Source organism: Peromyscus californicus, unplaced genomic scaffold (genome assembly GCF_007827085.1).
Source record: "Peromyscus californicus insignis strain IS unplaced genomic scaffold, ASM782708v3 Scaffold_3__1_contigs__length_106647218, whole genome shotgun sequence".
Classification (NCBI taxonomy): Eukaryota; Metazoa; Chordata; class Mammalia; order Rodentia; family Cricetidae; genus Peromyscus; species Peromyscus californicus.
In genome coordinates this window covers 44,815,628-44,834,953 of record NW_026294551.1, presented here as the reverse complement: position 1 = coordinate 44,834,953, position 19,326 = coordinate 44,815,628, and the positions used below count along the sequence as shown (strand labels likewise).

General features: G+C 43.6%; 1 protein-coding gene across 1 annotated transcript in view; it reads left to right on the top strand.

Moving 5' to 3' along the window:
- The first annotated feature begins 245 nt into the window (after window positions 1-245).
- The window catches only part of Fam222b (family with sequence similarity 222 member B), a 35,287-nt gene continuing 16,206 nt past the window's right edge, over window positions 246-19,326 (top strand). The window contains 1 exon segment of the mRNA XM_052755840.1: window positions 246-507. The gene's annotated coding sequence lies outside the window, so the exon portion shown is untranslated.

Below are 19,326 nucleotides of genomic sequence, written 5' to 3'. Positions count from 1 at the left end.
GGGCAGCGCTAACAAAGAGGAGCCGTGCCGGGGCCGGGGCCGCGGGTAGCTGGCCTATCCCCGGCGACTGACCTCCTAGTGGGCCTCCCCAGTTGGCTGTGTGGCAAGTCGCTCTGTTGGTTCCTTGGCTGACGATTGGCTGTGTAGACAGGAGGGAGCTTGCAAAGAGCAAGGATGGAGTTGAGGGGGCGGGGCTGGCTTCCGGCGGCGGAGGGGAGCGAGACGGAGCGGGCTGGGGGAGGGGGTGTCGGCGCACCGAGGAGTGCAGCGCTCTTGGTGAGCCTGGCACCCGGAGTAGCCGTCTCCCCCTCCCCCTGCCAGAGCCGCTAGAAGCCCCCTGTCTTCTGTCCTCCCTGGACTAGGGCAAGCAGGGCTGTACTGTCCCAGGCCGGCGGGGCGGAGCCCGGAGCCCCACTGAGTGCTGCAGAGCCAACCTCACCTCCTGCCCAGGGCGCAAGGTGTGTGTGTTTTTCCTAACGCCACCCGGACTTTAGCCGACTTAACCTTGTAAGAAAGGGGAAATGGAATGGGAAGTATGATTTCTGCGTCTCATCACCTTGTTTTTATTTTCCAGTTCTACCTTTCATCCTTCTTTCTGTCTCTTCATTTCATCCTTGCAGCTGGTTAAGGAGATTCAGGACACTTACCTCTTTACGGATGTGTAGATGTCGGCCGCGTAGTAAATTGCACAGATGGAAAAAAGAGGAGCCCTTTTCTTGTGGTGTCTGATGCAGTAAACCGGCGGGGAAAAGATAAAACCTAGGCTTGGGTTTTTTAAACTATACAGCATCTGCGTTCATTAAGGCTGCCCTTATTCTCCTCTTCGGGTCTTAATCAGCGGCAGTAATCTTAGAGGAGGAGGTTCTGGTGGAAAGAGGGAGCATCCCTCCGGCCTTGATAGTTAAAGCAATCCTGATAATTGTTAGCGATTAACTCTGGTAAAGTCTCTTCCCTGAGAACACTGTCGCAGGCTTTGTGTATTGGCTCGATCATATGGGAGAAAGCTAGAGCAGGGAAACTTACCTTCTTACCGAACTTGAAGGCTTTATCAGCTTCTCCTTTGCTGTCTGTCTTCGTAGATTAGTGATATTCATGGTTTTGTGAAAGTGTTTGTTTCTGTCACAGAAAACCAAAGCTGCATCTTTAAAAAAAAATACAGATAGTTTAATTTGCCTTTTTAAGGATTCTCCTTCCCAATCTCTATTAATTGAGTGACTGTAGCATTACAATTTAGACAATGATTTTTGGAGTTCCTTTGCTTTTGTAACTTAACTCATTCACTTGTTTGTTTATAAGAGGAACTCTCTTTAGTTTAGGCTCAGGCTGGCATGGACTTCCCACCGTCTTGCTTTAGTTCCCTAAACGGCTGGGAATTAACAGGTGTGCACCACTGCACTAGACTTGGATTCTTTCTGCTATAAATGGGTCTCGACAGCTCAAATTAGGAACTGATTTACATATTTTAAATAGAAGGAAAGTTATCAGTTGAAGGTAAAATGCCCAGAAATTATAATGCTAGGAACAAAGGGTGTGCTTATTGGATAGCAGTGTTCATGGTATCTTTGTTTTTTGTTTTGTTATAATTTTTCTAAGAGGTCTCCTCGTCTAGTTCTGGTTGGCCTGGTAGCCAGCTTGTCCTGGAATTTACAGCAGTCTGACCTGCCTCTGCCTCCTCTGTGCCGGAACAACAGCCACCATCCCTGTTTCAGTAGCTCTGCTTTAAGTGTGCATTTTCTTTTTCTTTTCTCTGAGACAGGGTCTCTCTGTGTAGTCCTGGCTGTCCTGGAACTCGCTCCGTAGACCAGGCTGGCCTCAGATTCAGAGATCTACCTTCCTCTGCCTCCCGAGTGCTGGGATTAAAGGCGTGTGCCACCACCGCCTGGCGAGTGTTCATTTTCAATCAAAGGTGTGTGGGAGCAGTTTCATCTTGATGTTGATTAGCAAAGAGCTGTGTGAGAAGAAATGATACTAGATTCTTGACAACATTTTGTTAAAATAACCAAAATGATTCACTTATTTTAATAATCCAGGTTTAATTTCCAGTGGTTGTTGTATCTGGAATTCAGTTTTGAAGATATAATTGATGTTCCACAGCTGTGTCACAGTTTTAGCTGGATGAGTAATTTTTTGATGATATTTTATCTCTGGCCAGTCAGGAACAATTGGGATGAGAGTCAAGTATTACAGAAATAGGGGCTGGGCTGTAGCTTAGCTGGTAGAGTGCTTGCCCAGTGTCCAGGGGGCTCGAGTGAGATGGAGGAAAAAGAAAGAACTTCAAGGCCAGCCTGGGCGACACAAAACCCTGTCTCAAAACAAGAAAAAATAGCACCCCAGTTATGGAAATATAGATCAGGAAAGGAACTTTTTGTCTCCATGTATGTATATGTACACATACATACATGAATACATATTTTATACACCTAACATTTCAAGTAGTCTTAGTGTAGAATTATCTACAGAAAGGAAATTCACACTAATCCTGTGTTGGCTCTGGGTTTTTCATTTATTATGCTTTTATCCCTAAAGTCGAAATCATGCTTAATTTGGGAAGGGAAGAGGGCCCTCCAGATGTGTTTTACCTAACTTTTTACTGAAAATGGACTGTTAAAAATCATGGGCAGCTAGTATATTGAATAAAATGCAGTTTGTTTGTTTTGTTTGAGTCCAGGTCTCATTATGTAGCTCTAGTTGGCCTGGAATTCAATGCAATAGAGCAGGCTATTGTCACACCCAAGAGGTCCCCTGCCTTTGCCTTCGCTGTGCTGGGTTATAGATGTGGTCCATGACACCTGTGAAGTTTGCTGTGCTCTCCAGCAAGGCGGGGAAGTAGCAAGACCACCACTTGGAGACTGTGGTGCTTTGGCTTGTTTCTCTCCCATTGGATACCCTACGTTTTCTCTTCTCTTCCCAGGTGTAAACACTTTAAAAGGCTTTTTATAAGTTGTTATACTTTACTCCCTGGTTTTTGTTTTGTTTTGAGATAGAGCCTTACTGTGTAGCTCAGTCTGGCCTTAAGGTATATGTTTCTGTGTGCACATGTATGTGCAGGTTTACCGGTCCAGGTACCTCATGTGGAGGCCAGAGGTTGACATCAAGATGTTTTCTTCAAACGGCTTCTTTACCACCCCCCCTTTTTTTAAAGACTTAAAAATTTTTATTATAAATGTTTTGTCTGCATGTATATGTCTGTGGAACATGTGTGTGCCTAGTGTCCCTGAAGACCAGAAGAGGGCGTGGGATACCCTGGAACTGGTGTTAATAGACAATTGCTTGTAAGCTGCTGTGTGGATGCTTGGAGTTGAACCCAAGAAGAGCAGCCAGTGCTGTTAGCCATTGAGCCACCCCTCCAACCCCTTTACCTTATTTTTGAGTCAGGATTTCTTACTGGACCTGGACCTTGCTGATTCGGGCAGAGCAAACTCCTGCCTGCCCTCCTTCTGGATCTGCTTGTTTCTGTTACCTAGCACTGAGTTACAGACATTCCCTGCCACACCTGGCTTTTATGTGGATGTTGGGAACCCAAATTCAAGGGCTTTGTTGTTGTTTGGCTTTGGTTTTATTTTTGGTTTATTTGTTTGTTTGTTTGTTTTGTTGAGACAGGGTCTCTGTGTGATTCTGTCTGTCCTGGAACTCCATCGCTATGTATACCAGGCTGGCCTGGAACTCACAGAGGTCCCCTTGCTTCTGCCTCCCAAGTGCTGGGATCAAAAGTATGCATCATTCCTGATTCCCAAGTTCACGTCTTTATGCTTGTGCAGCAAGGAATTTACCCAGTGAGCCATTTCCTCACCTCTGGCCTTGAACTTCTGATCCTTCTGCCTTAGACTGCCAAGGACTGGGATTACAGTCTTTTCTTACTACATTAATTTTGCAGTGTAGAGGGCTTCATGCATGTGAGCAAAGCACTCTGCTAACTGAGTTACACCTCCAGATCTAACATGCCTGTTTTCTTGTCTGGTTGTGCAGTCAGTAATTTGCATGGTGCAGTAGTTGGGGTTCCCCAAAGAATTTTTCCCAGGAGGCAAGAGGCTATGTATAGAACTACTAATGGGTGTATCTGCATTTGTCTCCAGGTATTATTTAAATGGCTTGGAAATTAAGATTTATCTTCAAGGAAACAATTGTGCAAAGCTTTGACTTACAGTTTATTGGTTGAAAAGACGGTGCTGCTAAAGTTAAAATAACTCATTGAATTTTCTTTAGCAGTGTGTTTATATCCATTCTGTTTATCTCTGTGTCTTGAAGCTTAAAATGTAAGAAAAATGGTGTTATGTTCTCTTTAAGGAGAGACTTTAGTCTAATCATGTTTGGAATATAAAATGATCCCTTGAGAAAGTGAAGGAAGCTTTGGACCCTTGGCTTTGCTTAATTCCCATAATAATCTGCTTGGGCGTGATAAGGTTTGGAACTGGGAAAAAACTTAATTCAAGGTAAGAAAATATTAAAGGTAAAAATACCTGGGAATGCTGCTTTAGTGTGAGGCTTAGATAGAGACAAAGAATGCATTCATATGGAGATGTGTCTGGAGCCAGTTCTTAGCTTTGTCAGCCATATGTCACAGCCAGAATCTTTCTTTGTTTTTGGTTTTGAGACAGGGTTTCTCTGTGTAGCCCTGGCTGTCCTGGAGACCAGGCTGGCCTCAAACCCACAGAGATCCGCCTGCCTCTGTCTCCCGAGAGCTGGGATTAAAGGGGTGCCCCACCACCGCCTGGCTACAGGTTTGTTCTTGATGAGGATCAGAGCTGTAGTTCTGGTGATGGTCCCTTTTAAGAATTCTTGTTGAGGGCTGGAGAGATGGTTCAGTGGTTAAGAGCATCGATTGCTCTTCCAGAGAACCTGGGTTCAATTCCCAGCACCCACATGGCTGCTCACAACTGTCTGTAACTCCAAGATCTGACACCCTCACACAAACATACATAGAGGCAAAACACCAATGCAGATAAAAAAAAAAACAAATTTTGAAAAAGAATTCTTATTGTTTCACAAAAGAAAAGGTGGGTGGTGATGGCTGGAGAGATGGCTCAGAGGTTAAGAGCACTGGCTGCTCTTCCAGAGGACCTGAGCTCAATTCCCAGCACCCACTTGGCAGCTCACAACTGTCTGTAAGTCCAATTCCAGGTCATACCCTCACACAGACATGAATGCAGGCAAAAACACCAATGCCCATAAAATAAAATTAAGGTAATTTTTAAAAAAAGCTTATTGAGTGTGTGTATATGTGTTATTCAGTGCCTCAGAATAGCCAATCTGCCTGCTTGTAATCCTAGCAATCAGAAGGCTGAGGTAGGATTCTAAGTTTGAGACTAGCCTGGGCTAGGTAGGGAGACATAAAGAAACAAATCATTGATAAATTAATCAAGCAAACAGCCAACCATAGTGATAGATAGATTTCACTTAAGCAAGGAATTTGTGTTTTGGGGTTGGATGACAGATAAGGTTGCTCTGTGGTATTAGATCACACTGTGTTTGAATCTCCCTGGTTTTATAGCTAGTGGGACAGTGAGCTAACATGTTCATTTTGGAAACAGGCCAGTGATAACACTGCCCTTGGGCCTGGATGGATTGGAAAATAGGACAGAGTAAACAATTGAGGGTATAAATAATGAATCTGCCTACTGAGTCTTGATAGAGAGAGATTATCTTCAAAGCTGTTCAGTCTGTCAGTGAAAGAGGAAGAGGCCACTGAATTAATTACCTGGACTATGTTACTGAATACATTATGGTATTATTGCTAAAACCATTCAAAACAAAGTTACTTTTCAATTTAAAAAAGTTGTTATGTGTATGGGTGTTTTGCCTGCGTATGTCTGTGTACTATGATATGCCCAGTGTCCTCAGAGGCCAGAAGAGGGTTTGGATGGCGTGGAACTGGAGTTACAGAGGGTTGTCAGCTGCCATCTTGGGGCTGTGTATTAAACCCCAGGTCCTCTGAAAGAGTAGCCAGTGCTCTTAACAACTGAGGCATCTCTCCATCCCCCAAAGTTACCTTTGCATTATAGACTTACCTCTTATTTCTTCAACCAAGTAAATAATGTGTTTTATCTACCCTTTAGAATGCAGGCCTTTGCTTCCTTCCCCAAACTTGGTTTTCTGTGAACAATGAGCAGTCTTTTGTTTAGCAAATTAGACCTCTGCTTAATGAGAAATTTCATTATTTGTAAATTTATGAGGCAAATGAAAAGGTCTGGGTCTGCCTTAAAGGAGTTCTTTCGTAACTTGAGTACATATACTTCAAAATTAAATCCGTTTTTAATATAATTGTAGTGATAACTCAGAATAGGTTAAGCCAAGAGTTTCTTTAGCTCAAGAATCATTTCTAGTATTAAGATAAATATTTTTACTTCAAATTGGGCGGTGGTGGCGCATACTTTTAATTTCAGCACTTGGGAAGCAGAGACAGGCAGGTCTGTGAGTTCGAGGCCAGCCTGGTCTACAAAGAGAGTTCCAGGACAGCCAAGGCTACACAAAGAAACCCTGTCTTGAAAAACCTAAATAAAAAAATAAACGTTTAGTTTCTAGATTTGTTTTCATCTAGCAAATCAATAGTTATATTCTCAGTATTTTTCCGAGGTAGCAATAACTAAGGCTTTGCAAATATCCAGACAATGTAGTAATTTGGCAGTGAGGTCAGACCCAGAACCATGATTTCTGAGTTAGAATCTTCCCTTCTCTCAATTTCAGGGAGGCCTGGAGCTTGCAATCCTTCTGCCTCAGTCTGCTAAGTAACTGAGATTGCAGGCCTGAGCCAGTAGACCTGGCTCTGGCCTTGAACTAGACCTTCCTGCCTCAGTTGCTAGAATTACAAACATTATATCACTTCAATTTCTTTTTCTAGATTTCTAACTGTATTTAACAGTTTTCTCCTATAATGTAGAAAATCTTTATTTGAAATTATTTATTTATTTGTTTGTTTGTTTTTTGTTTTTTGTTTTTTTTTTTTTTTTTTTTTGGTTTTTTCGAGACAGGGTTTCTCTGTGTAGCTTTGCGCCTTTCCTGGATCTCGCGCTGTAGACCAGGCTGGCCTCGAACTCACAGAGATCTGCCTGCCTCTGCCTCCCGAGTGCTGGGATTAAAGGCGTGCGCCACCACCGCCTGGCTGTTTGTTTGTTTTTTAAGACAGGGTTTCTCTGTGTAGTTTTGGTGCCTGTCCTGGATCTCGCTCTGCAGACCAGGTTGGCCTCCAACTCACAGAGATCTGCCTGGCTCTGCCTCCTGAGTGCTGGGATTAAAGGCGTGTGCCACCAACGCCCAGCTATTTGAAATTATTTAAAGATGGGAATATAACTCAACAGAAAAGCATATGCATAGCATCCCCAGAGCTCTAGGGTTCATCCTTAGCACTGCAGAAAATAAGTTAACAAATAAAAATTTCCTATCTTCCCCGTGAGATGCTGTTTTTGTTTCTCTGGTTGCCAAGGGAATCCAAAGATCAGGACACTATTACCAATCAAAAGAAGAAAGAGTTATTCACTGTGAAGTGTTAGAAGAAATAAAGAGAAGGAAAGCCATGAATTTCAGGAAGGGATCATTGGACTAATTAAAACAAATTCCACAGTAGACCAGGTTTGTTACACTGCAGCCTGTATGTACCAATAGAGGCTCTCTTTACCAGCATGGGGCAGGATTACAGTAAAAGCTTCCTCTCTGTCAGTGACACATTAGTTCTTAGTTATTCATTATTTGTACAGAAGAGCCAGCAAGCAAAGCATTGACAAAAATATCCAAAGTGTTTCCAGAGCCATCATTTTCTTATTTATGTGTATGAATGTTTTGCCTGCATGGATGCCTATACACGCATTGTGTGCATGCCTGTACCCACAGAGGCCAGGAAAGGCTGTCAGATCCCCTCACACCAGAGTTGCATATAGTTGGGAGCCATCTTTTTGAGACAGGGTCTCACTCTGTAACCCTAGCTAGCCTGGAACTAGTGTAGACCAGGCTTGCTTTGAAATCACAGAGATCACCAGCTTCTGTCTTCCAAATGCTAGGATTGAAAACACCTGGCCGCTGCCCCGCCGCACCCCCCCCCCCCCCCCCCCCCCCCGCTGTTTTTGGGAGACCCAGGCACTGTGCTAGGCACTTTATGAGTACAATCTAATTTAGTCATTTTAGTTAAGGTAGGTCTACTTTACGACCATTTTTATTTTTAAGGGGGGAAGTATTGAGGCAGGGCCTTATGTAAGTCAGTATGGGATCCTGTGGGGTCTCTGACCACGGCCAGCAAGAGACAAAGGCAGTTTAGTTTAACACAACTCAGTAGCTGCTGTTGGTTCAAACTTTGGAAGTCTGACCCTGATTAGCTTATTTTAGGTATATTTAAGCACAGTACAATATCGTGAAAACTTTCCTGGTGATAAATAACTCAGTTCCTTGTGCACAATAAAGCTTATGACATAGCTGGGTGTAATGGTGCACACACTAATTCCAACACTGGAGAGGCAGAGGCAGGCGGATCTCTGTGAATTAGAGGCTAATCTGGGCTACAGAGCTAGTTCAGGACAGCCAGGGCTACACAGAAAAACAAAACAAACAAAAATAAGCTTAAGACATGACTGCATTGAACCTCTTTGTAAAGTACACATAGCATCTTCCATAAAGATAAGTTCTATAGTTTGGCAAGCTCACAGTAAGGATCTAGGGGAGGGTCCAGTGTGGTCTTGGCCACATAGAGAGTGCAAAGGTCACTAGGCTATTAACCACATCTGACCCCAGTCTTCTGGGTGGTAAACAAGTTATACATGTCTTCCTTTGAAGAGACAACTCTGTGTGTCAGGGTGTTTTAACATTCCTAGTTCCCCTAGTGCTTATCTGTGAATACAAGAGCCTCTATGCCTTCCACATGTTGGGATTATAGTCTGATACAACCATGCCTAATTCTGGGGTGGTGGGTGGTGGTGGTGGTGGTGGTGGTGGTGGTGGTGGTGGTGGTGGTGGTGGTGGTGGTGGTGGTGGTGGTGTGTGTTAGAGTCTTTCTATGTAGCCCTGGTTGTCCTGTGTCTTGCTGTGTAGATCAAGCTGACTTCCAACTCATATCCACCAGCCTCTGCCTTCCAAGTGCTGGGATTAAAAGTGTGTGCCACTACTGTTACAACCACACCTGACATCCTTGGTTTTTTGTTTTGTTTTGAGACAGGGTTTCTCTGTGTAGTCTTGGTACCTGTCCTGGATCTCGCTCTGTAGACCAGGCTGGCCTCGAACTCACAGAGATCCGCCTGGCTCTGCCTCCCAAGTGCTGGGATTAAAGGCGTGCGCCATTGCCGCCCGGCATGTTTTTTTTGTTTTGTTTTGTTTTTTGTTTTTCCTTTTTAACAACTTTATTCACATTTTCACCAGGAATTTTATCCTTTTTTGTATTCTCAATGTACAATATTGCCACCGCACCTGATACATAATAGGTACTTAGTAAGTGTGTGTGAGTGAATGACGTCTTTACTAAATGTGTTTGTTTCAGGCTATTTACCTTCTCTCTATATACTACAATTGTAGATCTCTCATAATACTGTTTTTAATATCTCGGATGTGATTACACTTTTCTTTATTTCACATCAGGTAATCCCTTCTCCTTTATGGGGAATTGTGTTTGAATGTTCTATAGCTGATAGATATTATAAATTATGTGTGTGTGTATATATATATATATATATATATATATATATATATATATTTAAATTTAAAAAGTAGAAAAGGGAGATTTATTCAGTATAGCCACCATATTGGGGAAAGGGGAAAAGAGATCCGGTGACCCCTTGGGTCCTGAAGTAAGATTGTAGGTCCAATCTTGATCACGGTATGGTTACAGCACATCATTGGCCCGTCATTGTCTAAATTTGTAATTGCCCCTGGAGAAGAGAATTTCTGTGCTGACTGGCCCAGGCTTTTCTTGAGATTCCTGGGGAATTCCAGCTTCCTCAGGTCCACTGCTTTAATGGTCTGATAGCTAGGTGTCTGTTTAGAACATACTCATTTCTACCAGACTGGTTAACATTTTCTGCTTCTGATAGCTAAGTGTCTGTTTAGAATGTATTCATTTCTACCAGACTGGTTAACATTTCTGCTTTTTTTTTTTTTTTTTTTTTTTTTTTGGTTTTTCGAGACAGGGTTTCTCTGTGTAGCTTTGCGCCTTTCCTGGAACTCACTTGGTAGCCCAGGCTGGCCTCAAACTCACAGAGATCCGCCTGGCTCTGCCTCCCGAGTGCTGGGATTAAAGGCGTGCGCCACCAACGCCCGGCAACATTTCTGCTTTTTGTTTAGTACCTCAGTTTCAAGGTGGACTGTGTCTATGTCTGAAACAAATACAGTGAACTCAGGCTGGAACATATACAGTTAACACCAGGTAGCTGTGTTATATAAGGTCATTTTTTCCTCATAACCTTGGCTTTTAGTCTTTTAGATGGGCTGGCACAATCAACTCCATCTTATGGGTTTGAGACCGATTCTTGCCCTGAAGCCTAGGCTAGTCTCAAACTTAGGATCCTCCTGCTTCAGTTTCCCTAGTGCTAGTTTAACAGGCAAGAGTTGCCATGCTTTGGCTTCATTTAAATTCCTACAGCTCCCTCTCCTCTGTGAACAGTATTCTCTAAAGACATTGTTGGTTAACCATCTGCCGGTTTGCCCTCCATTTCCCATGGCACCAGCATATAAGATCTGCCCCTGTTGGTCTCAGGTTCATGCTGTCTGTCCTGTGGGCAGTGTCCTAGCATCTCAAAAAACATTTGTTCAGGATCCCTTTTCAGAGGCTGCTCTTGCATTAATCTTTAGAAGACTTATATAGCACCAGAGTCGTATAGACCATTCTCAGCACTGCCACACTGCTGAATGTTGATTACATAGTTAATGGATGACTAGAAAAGAACAACCAAATTTTAAGTGTATTTTAGGAATCTGTTATCTAATTTTAACTCGGGAGTATTTTTGCCTTATTTTATTTTTAAACAAAGATTAAGGGCTGGAGAGATGGCTCAGCAGTTAAGAGCAGTGGCTGCTTTTCCAGAAGACCCGGGTTCAATTCCCAGCACCCACATGGCTACTCATAACTGCCTGTGACTCCAGTTTCAGGGCATCCAACACCTTCACACACACATACACACAGGCAAAACACAAATGTGCATGAAATAAAAGTAAATAAATTATTTTTAAAAAAAAGATCAAAAACTTAAAAAATTGACCAGCCATAGTGGTACATGCCTTTAATTTCAACACTTGAGGGGCAGAGGTAGGCAGATCTCTGTGAGTTCAGGACAGCCAAAGCTACATAGGGACAACCTGTCCCAAAAAAGCACACAAAAAATAAACAAATCAATAAATAAACAAACAAACAAATAAATAAATAAATAAATCATCCCATTTTTGTACTGATGACAAGGTGAAATTCTTTTTGTTTGTAAAATATATTTTATGTATTCTTTGGCAGTTTTTTGCATGTGGACAATGTATCTTGATCATATCCACCCCCAACTTCGGTCTTTACTCCTCCGTCTTACCCGTCCCATATATCCCCAACAGGCCCCCTCCCCACTTCATGTCTTCTTTTTTTAAAGCCCACTGAGTCCAATTAGTGTTGCCTGTTGGAATGCTTACTGATCTTGTCGGCTTGATCTCGGACACGTCACTATAGTTGCGGCAGAGGATTCATGAGGTCAATGAATGATGAGGACACCCCTCATCGTGTCCAGAACATGGTGTTTATTTGCATCACTCCTCCCATCCTCTGGTTCTTGCATCTTTTTTTTTTTTTTTTTTTTTTTTTTGGTTTTTCGAGACAGGGTTTCTCTGTGTAGCTTTGCGCCTTTCCTGGAACTCACTTGGTAGTCCAGGCTGGCCTCGAACTCACAGAGATCCTCCTGGCTCTGCCTCCCGAGTGCTGGGATTAAAGGCGTGCGCCACCACCGCCCGGCAGGTTCTTGCATCTTTATAGGACCCCTCTTCTGTGGCTATCTTTAGGCCTTGGGGAGTGAGGGGCTTGATGCAGATGTACTGTTTGGGGCTGAGCACTCAATGTACTTATTCTCAGCATTTTGACTAGTAACTGCTGTCCTCTGCAGAAGAACCTTTCCTGGTGGATGTTGAAGGACTGTGTATAAACAAAAAACATTTAGAGGTCAGTTTGACTTGTCTGTGTAGCAAATCATTGTTACTAGGTTACCTCCTAGGGCCTATGACCTCCCCAGGCATGGGCTTCTTACTCGGTTTACAATACCAGACTTACTCCCTCCTGTGGAACAGGTCCCAAGTCCAATCCAAAAGCATTGACCCCCCCAACTTTGATGCCTCCATTGTACGGTGGACATATGTTGCTTAGCTGGTTGGTATTGTAGAATGTATGGTCACCATTGATGGCTTTTCTCCCTTGGGGGCATGCATAGCCCCTTACAGAACTGTGGACGCACTAGCCAGCAGGAAGGAAGTTTTCAGTCAGTTGCATCTGGGTTTTCTGTGCCGTAACCGAAATGTTTGTCAGCAATATGGACTTGCTACTAGTCCTGATGTACTACAAAGAACAGCTATTGCCTGGGTCTCAGGCCTCCTTGCACAATAACTCATAGGTGAGGTGTCTTACACTGTGGTGATTTGAAAGAAAATGGCCCCGTGACATGTGGCACTGTTAGGTGTGACTTTTTTGGATTAGGTATGGCCTTGTTGGAGGAAGTGTGTCACTGTGCGGGTGGGCTTTGAGGATTCCTGTGCTCAAGCTATGCCCAGTGACACAGTTCACTTCCTGTTGCCTGTGGATCAAGCTGTTTCTCAGCTCAAACTCTCAGCTCCTTCTCCAGCACCACGTCTGCCTGCATGCTGCCATGTCCCACCATGTTGATAATAGACTAAACCTCTGAACTGTAAGCCAGCCCAGTTAAATATTTTCCTTTATAAGAGTTGCTGTGGCCGGGCGATGGTGGCGCACGCCTTTAATCCCAGCACTTGGGAGGCAGAGGCAGGTGGATCTCTGTGAGTTTGAGGCCAGCCTGGGCTACCAAGTGAGTTCCAGGAAAGGCTCCAAAGCTACACAGAGAAACCCTGTCTCGAAAAACCAAAAAAAAAAAAAAAAAAAAGTTGCTGTGGTCATGGTGTCTCTTCACAGCAATAGAAACCCTAATTAAGATATACAGTATTTTTATTACTTTTTTTTCTTTTCCTGGAACTTGCTCTGTAGACCAGGCTAGCCTCGAACTCACAGAGATCCGCCAGCCTCTGCCTCCCGAGTGCTACCTGCTATGTAGACCAGGGTGGCCTGGAGTTTTCTAAGGGAACAAGTAATGCTGGGCATATTGGGACATGCCTGTAATCCTAGTACTCAAAAGACAAACCTAGGAGAGTTACCTTGACTCTGAGGCCAGACTGGACCATGTAACAAGATCCTGTCTTAGTAAACAACAACAACAGCAAAACATGGTCAGGAGGAGAGGGCTCAGTGAGGAAAAGGTACTTGCTACCGAATCTGATAACCTTAGTTCAGTCTCTGGGACCTACATGGTGGAAGGAGAGAACTGAGTAGTCCTTAGACTGTCCTCTGACTCTGACGTGGATGTATGTACACACAACAGATTTTTTCTGTATATAACCACCAAAATGTGTTTTGTCAGCAATAAATATAAAATTAATAATAGTAATTTTCTAAAAAGTAGCACTAAGGGCCAGTTGTGGTGGTGCACACCTTTAATCTCAGCATTCAGAAGGCATAGGCAGGCGGATTTCTGTGAGTTCGAGGCCAGTCTGGTCTACAGAGTGAGTTTCAGGACAGCCAGGGCTACTAGAGAAATCCCATCCAAAAAAAAAGACTTATTTATGTGTTTGGTTTTTTTGGTTTTTGTTTCTCTGTATATCTCTGGAACTTACTCTGTAGACCAGGCTAGCCTTGAATGCAGAGGTCTGACTGCCTCTGCCTCCTAAGTGCTTGGATTAAAGGTGTTTACCACCACCACTCATATTTTTATTGTTTATTGTTTTTTAAACTTCTGCACCTGAGTGGGGTCCGCCAGTTGTAATGTCTCCTACCTGTAAACCCACAGGCTGTAACAAAGAAGCAATAGACTCACTACAAGATCAAGACCAGCCTAGACTCCATAGTCCATTCAGTGTCAGCAGGGCTATATAGTAAGACTTTATTTTGGAGACAGGGTCTCTCTGTGTAGCTTTTGAGCCTTTCCTGGAACTCACTCTAGCCCAGGCTGGCCTGGAACTCACAGAGATCCGCCTGCCTCTGCCTCCTGAGTGCTGGGATTAAAGGTGTGCACCACCACCACCTGGCAGTAAGACTATTTAAAAGAGAAAAAAAGGGAGTACAGTAGCAGCGTGCTTGCCTAACACCGAGGAAACTGGGTTCAAATCCCAGCACCACCACCAAAAGACAAACAAAATCTGTTGATTGTAAGGGACTGGAGAGGTGGGTCAGCAGTTCTAAGTACTGTAGCCTGCTTGCCCAGAGGACCTGAGTTCAGTTCCCAGCACCCACATGGCTCACGACCCTCTGTAGCTCCAGCTCCAGGGGACTCAGTGCTCTTTCTGACCTTCCAAGGCACCAGGCACTATTTGGTGCACAGATGGAAATGCAGGCAAAACGTCCATAGACAAAAAATAAATGTATGGAGGGGCCTGGAGAGATGGCTCAGAGGTTAAGAGCACCGACTGCTTTTCCAGAGGTCCTGAGTTCAATTCCCAGCACCCACATGGTGGCTCACAACCATCTGTAATGAGATCTGGTGACCTCTTCTGTATACATAATAAATAAATAAATCTTTAAAAAAAAAATGTATGGAAACAAGAAGAGCTCTCTCTGCGCTCCCTCTTCTGTTTCCTCTCTGCTCCCGACATCTTTCCGTCTCTCCAGGCCTGGTTTTTTTCTAATAAAGCTCTTTCCAACTCTGGCAAAAATAAATAAGAAAGAAAGAAGAAAGGGAAAGGTGTAAGCGCAAGTCTGCCATGACATTCCAGAGGAAGGAGCAGTGTTTTAGCAGAGTAAAGGTGAGTGAGTCAGGCCACAGAAGTCTGAAATATCTAAAACCTATTCACAAGTGATTTAATTTTGCCAGTGAAACAGATAATGCTATGTGTCTGTCTAAAAATGAAGTGATGGGGTTATTGAGATGGTTTAGTGGGTAAAGGTGCCTGCCACTATGCCTGGTGTCCTTAGTTTGATCCCTGGTACCTATATGGTAGAAAGAAAAAACCCAAGTTGCCCTCTGACCTGCTGCATGCATACCGTGGCCCATGTGTATACTCAACAAATAAATAAAATGTAATAAAAAACAGGAAGGAGTTTATGTTGGGTTCTCTTTTTTACATTTATTTTTTTATTTATGTGTACATGTGTATGCACAAGTGGGAGACAAGAGGACATTAGCTCCCCCGGAACTGGAGAGTTAAAAGCAGTTGTGAGCTGCTGTGTGGGTTCTTTGCAAGGGCAGTAAGCACTCTTAACTGAGCCATCTCTCCAGCCCCTCACATCCTTTTTTATTAGCGCACGGTGGTGGCACAGAGTGCGTACAGTGCAGAGCTTTGGAGCATGGAGATAAGACCACAGTGCTTTACCTAGGTTGTTCAGAGAGACTTGAACAGGTCTTAGCAAACTTTAGCTTTAATGGGGTTAGCTGTTTTAAATTCATCTTTATCAGAAGAAGCACTGGTTAATGATTCTTCTCCTAGCTCAACATGCTGGGCATTAGCTGGAATTGCTGAGTGATTTGCAGTGGGGGAGCAATTTTGTGTTTGTCCACAAATTATCATTAGTGGTTTCCTTTGCTCTCAGATAGAAGGAGCGGGAGAAATGGGCTTTTTGCCAATGGCAGCTTCCCTCCGATTAGGGCGTTAGTTCAATTATGTCCAATTAACTTTTATTGCAGATAGCGGTGATAATTACTTGGAGTCAGTTTGGGCTGCACTTATCCCAAGGCTGAAGTATGAACTTGATGGATTTTAATGACCACCATGACACAGTTCATTCCTTCCCTGCACTACAGTTATTTCTTTGTCCAGACCTCTTTTTATACAAGAGGTCAGAATGTTATAGAAATCTGTCTCACAATGAAAACATACTGTCCTTCTTTTGAAGAGCTGTGTAGGATCATATTTTAAAAGAATCTATTAGGAACAGCCTTAATGTTTTTTATATTCTGAGATCATACCCTTGAGTTCACTTCTGCTTATCAGAGGAGACTAGACCAAGATAGAACTAAACGTCATTCTCAGCAGTATGTGCTAATTGTAAGATTATAGTAATTTGCAGGAACAGGCTGGTCCCTGCTTGTATTTTAAGTTCTGTCCTAAGTACAAAGGAAAACTTTTTGATTATTTTTAAAATCAGTAGGGTGCTAAGGATATGCTTCCTCAGCTCTCTAGGCATATTTATTGACAGAGTCTCACGTAACCCAGGCTGGCCTCCCACTTGGTATGGGACAATGACCTTGTACTTCCGATCCTCTCTTCTCCCCTTCTCAAGTGCTGCTGTTAGAGTTGTGAAACACCATGCTGAGTTTTCGGTGCTGGGCCTCATGCATGCTAGGCAAGCACCTGACCAAGTGAGCTGCTACATCCTCAACTCCTCATTTTATAATGTTTCAAAAATTTTTATTCATCCATTCAGCATGTATGTGTGCGTGAGCACTGTGGTCTCGTGAGAATGTAGACACATGGGCCCCTGTGTGAAAGTCAAGGGACACTCAGCTCTCCTACCAAATGGGCTCCAGGCATCAAGCTCAGGCTGTCACATTTCGTAGCTTACCTTTACCCTCCCAGCCATCTTCCCTATCCCAAGGATGTTCTTTTAGCAGAGCTGAAAATAACCATTACTTCGTGGGAAAAAGAGGCATAGAAAGGAAGCAAGCAAGGTATGGTGATGTATGTTTGCAGTCCTCATACTTAATGGTGGAGGCAGGAAGATCAGAATCTCAAGGTGATATTTTCAGCTACACATTAATTTCAAGGCCTTCCTGGGCTGCTTGAGACCCTGTCATAGACAAAAATGAGAATCCTTACTAACAGACCACTTTCTCCAAGTCTTTGCTGTGATTTCTAATTCCACCTTTTTTATACTTAAACATTGCTACTTTGTATTCTTACTCCCCCCCTGACTTTTCCAGACAGGGTTTCTCTGTGTAGCCCTGCTTGTCCTAGAACTCACTTTGTAGCCCAGGCTGGCCTCGAACCCAGAGATCCACCTGCCTCTGCCTCTTGAGTACTGGGATTAAAGGTGTGTACCACCAAGGAGACACACACACACACACACACACACACACACACACACACACACACACACACCACCAAGGAGACACACACACACATACACACCCCACCAAGGAGATGCACACACACACACACACACACACCCTCCACCCACCCAAGACAGAGTTTCTGTATAAACCAGGCTGGCCTCAAACTCACAGAGATCTACCTGCCTCTGCCTCCTAGGTGCTGGACAGAAGTTGACAGAAACCAATCATCAATCCTCCCTACCTCCTCTGCCTCCTCTACTCTCTCCTGTCTTTTTGACAGGGTTTCATGTAGTACAGGTTGACCTCTAACTCAACATGTAGCTGGAGCTGGCCTTGAACTCTTAATCCTCCTGCTTCTGCTTCCCAAGCCCTGGGTCCACAGGAATGTGTTATTACCCAAAGTCTATGGTTGTTGTTTTTTGTAATTACTAAATGGTTGTACCATTTCTTTATTTAGTAGTTGCTTGCATTTTTCCGCCAGTGTCTTTGGTAGGAGTCATGTCCTTACCCTCTGGCACACACTCAGTGTTCCCATAGGGCCTTTCTTTTTGAGCCTATTCATAAATCTTCAGCATCTATTCAGTTTCATTTAAGTAATTCTCTATAGTTTTGATGAACAACCTTTTTTTGTACAGTGAGAATCAGTGTTACTTACTAAAAAGCAAAAATAAAAGCTTGTAAAATAAAAGTTTACAAATGCTTCTGGAAATGTTTCTACCCAGCGGTATGCTTTGATGAAGCACTTTTCTTTTTTCTTTCTTCTTCTTCTTTTGTTTGTTTTTCGAGACAGGGTTTCTCTGTGTAGCCCTGGCTGTGCTGGAACTCACTCTGTAGATCAGGCTGGCCTCCAGCTCAGAAACCCCCCTGCCTCTGCCTCCCCAGTGCTGGGATTAAGGGTGTGCACCGCCGCACGGCTTTGATGGAAGGAACACTTTAAGCGCAGATGAGGAAGATGCCCGTGCACTAGAACGTCACCGATTGTGATGATGCAGTGGGCTCAGAAATACGGCTCGAAGTGGCGTCTAGACTGGTTTCCAAGTAACACCTTGTGATTTGTGTACTTAGAATAGAACAAGTTTTCTGAGTGACCTTAACTTTCTGTCACCCTTCACCCTTGAAAGTTGCATTCTAGACTGGATTAGAAGCCATCCTTCCTGGCAAAGTGACTCTTTGGCAAGGGAATTCTGGCCTTTTGTACTTTTGTGCCATTGTGAGGAGGAGGAAAGAATATAAATGTGCAACTTCTATAGCTGGTCTCCAAACACTGCTTTGCCAGAGCCTGCCATTGCTAAGGTTGTAATAGCACTTTTTAAATTCATGTTATGACTACAGTCTGTAAAATTACATAGATGGTAGCTGTACTGAGGAACTTTTTTTCCTTCTGAAAGATAGCGTCTTGATATATAAGCCAAGCTAGCCTTGAACTTGCAACAGTTCTCCTGCCTTGACTTTGTAGTGCTGGAATTATAGGCATGCGCCACACTGGGCTTCCATGAAAGCTGTCTATGGGGACCAAAGAGATAGCCCAATGGTTAGAGCGTCTATTGTTCTTCCAGGGGATCAATTACTAGCACACATGTCAGGTAGTTCACAACTACCTCTGATTCCAGGTCTAGAGAGATCTGATGCCTCTGCCTTCTGGAACACCTATACTCACATGCATACACACACACACACACACACACAAAATCTTAAAAACACCAGTGGTGGCACATGCCCTTCCTTATTCCCAGCACTTGGGAGGCAGAGGCAGGCAGATCTCTGAGCTTGAGGACAGCCTGGTCTACAGAGGGAGTTTCAAGACAGCCAGGGCTACACAGAGAAACCTTTCTTAACCCAAAAACAAAACAACCTGTCTGCCTGCTATCAGACTTGCTTTGCCTTCAGTCGGAGCTATTTAAAGACTCTAGGAGGCACATGCCTTTAATGTGCAAGGAGGCAGAAGCAGGCCAATCTCTGTGAGTTTAAGGCCTCCTGGCCAGCAGATACTATATAGTAAGACTGTGTCTCAAAAACAAAACAAAACAAAGCAGACGTAAGTATTCTAAAACTTCAGAATCTTCCTATCGTTCTCGTTTCTACAGATCATCTGGAGTTTCAGTAGTCTTCTAGTGACTTAAGTGGT